The sequence below is a fragment of the Gymnogyps californianus genome, chromosome 7 (assembly GCF_018139145.2).
Source record: "Gymnogyps californianus isolate 813 chromosome 7, ASM1813914v2, whole genome shotgun sequence".
NCBI lineage: Eukaryota > Metazoa > Chordata > Aves > Accipitriformes > Cathartidae > Gymnogyps > Gymnogyps californianus.
This window is the reverse complement of record NC_059477.1, coordinates 38,288,673-38,291,212: the sequence shown is the minus strand read 5'-3', so window position 1 is coordinate 38,291,212 and position 2,540 is coordinate 38,288,673.

The following is a 2,540-nucleotide window of genomic DNA, read 5'->3' as shown; positions in this document are numbered from 1 at the left end:
CACCGTTGATGTCAGTGGAGCTATTAGATATTGGATATTAGATCAGAATCTGGTCTTAAGTTTATAGGCAGAATTTTGATGGAGATATTGAGCTCTACCACTGCCATGCCTTAAAGATCTTTAAATTACACATCGTGTAATAATCCCCAATGGATTTTTTGGTTTTTTGTTTTTCACTTTACCAAGGTTCTCCATAGGAACTGTTTCTCACAATCCCTTAACAGCCCCAGAATCCCCAGGCTCTGTAGCTGTGAGAAACACACAAGAAGCTGGAGGATTAAAGACTGAGAACCTGATCAATAACCTATACGTGCATCCTCATAAATTCAGTAAAATAATTTTGGGCAGGAAATTCTATAAACTTTTACAAGGAACAACAAAAATTTGTAACTTTCTACATTTCCACAGCCTTCTTGCTGTTATTAATGCCACAGATTCATGTGTGTTTTAAGTTGACATAAGCTTAGAAGAAAAAAATTTGGATAAATATGCCTGTGTCACTGATTAAAACATCTGTCTCTTCAGGGTATAGTTGCAAGGCTTTTTGTGGTTGCTTTCCTGAAGATACTAATGACATTTCATGTGAAATGCTAGTAGTGTACTATTTCACTGAATTCGTCAGGGTAAAATTTTTCTTCCGCAGTACTAATAATTTTTTAGCAATGTGAAGCAGTTTGTGCGTTCCATAAATATCAGGTATTAAAATTATTCAGGGAAATGGAACTTCTGATAAATCTAACCCTGAAATACACTGTTCATTTACTTTTTACTCTTAGGCTAAGGAATGGTTCCAGGTTCCTGGGTGACCATGATACAGCTCTATGTCTCTTTTTACTTTCATTACCCACATTTTCATTCAACAGAAAAAAAAAATACATATAAGCTTGAAGGGTGACATGATGTGCTCCATCACAAACTAGGATCTTAAATTCTTTGCTGAATGGAGAAGCTCAACGCAAAACCTATGAAAAAAAGCATTTGTGCCAAACTTTATATAATTGTGTCTAATGGATCTTTTTTTTTCCACAGAGGTTATACTAGTATATTTACACGTAACAACAGTGCAGTGGAGTCTCTGCCTTGTGATAGGCCTCTTGCTCTATGCAAGAGTTTGCATAAACACTAAATTATGACAGCAAAAGTTCAAAATGACACATTGAGATGGATGATGCTCTTGCTACTTTGATTAGTCATTCCGCACAACTAAGATTGCCAACATGAATACAGTCCTGTTGATAAACACACTAGGAAGTGCATTTGAGAATATTTATTTTGATGTGCATTTTTTAATTGGGCTTTCATTTCCAAGACAGTCATGGGGTTTGATGTGTGCAGAAGGAAAGCTCTGTAGTGGAATGCTTTTAAAACTTCTACCTAAGTTTATCATCTGTCAGTGCGATTGTGGAGAAGGTCCTAATATAAGAGTAATTATTTTATTTTTGTCAAGATCTTAGTGACCAGAATCAGCACGGTCACATATGTAATAAAATTTGGTGTAAACACATTTCAGAAAATTTGTTCCACATGAAAGTGCATAATGTATCAGAATAAAACCAAGTATCTTCTCGTGCATCCCCCTTTTTGGAGGATGAGAAGATGATAAAGGAGAGAAATGTCAGGGATAATAAAAGGTCCTCAAGGTAATCAGCCTTAAAAATAAAGACATTTTTCACGTGGAACAAGCAGACCAACAGTGAATCTTGTCTGTCTAGCCCTGGGCATCTCTGCAAAGATATTGAGGCATTTGGAATTTTTCAAGTCTTAGATGGGCAGAAGTATGGGTGACGGAGGGAATGATAATTTATCATCCTAGTTCTCTAATTTATCGCGCTTACCGTCTCCACATGTATGAAATACAGATCTGATGAAAATAATGGTGTCTAATTTAGTGCCCGTATTGTAAGATGACAAAAAGGAGCAGAGAAGCATAAAGCATCTTTTTGCTTCCCTGTGCCAGCTGCACATCACTTAGTACATGTTGTGACTCTCATGACCTCTGACAGTGGTCTTCAAAAGTAGTGCTTGAATAGAGGGAATTGTCTGCTGGCCTCAAGAGGATGTTGAATGAGTTTTTTCTGGAAAGAAGATAATGATACTACTACCTCCACTACTGCTACTAAACCTAATAATGATCCATTTCTGTCCAAAAAAAAAAGTAATTTTTAAATACCAAGATATGTACATATACACAATACGTATAGTATCAGAACTGATGTATAGTTACTCTGAGTAAAAACTCATTTTCACAGGTGAGTAGAAAGGAAGGTCTGAAACTGCCATGGAAACTCAAGGGATATATTAATTTAGGATCACTGTTAAGCTCTTTTTAAGTGAGTGTTCAAACTGGAGCAAAAAAAAGGATTATACAAGCTGGTCACTGAATTTTTCTGAATCTTAAATAAACAATTTTGAACGTTACAAGAGTTGGCACCTCAAAAGATTTCAGAAAAAAAGCTGTGTAGTCAAACAGTTTCTCACTTGTGTTTCCTGTTGGTAATGCACAAGCAGCAATCTTGTGTCACATAAGTAGGTGTTTGATG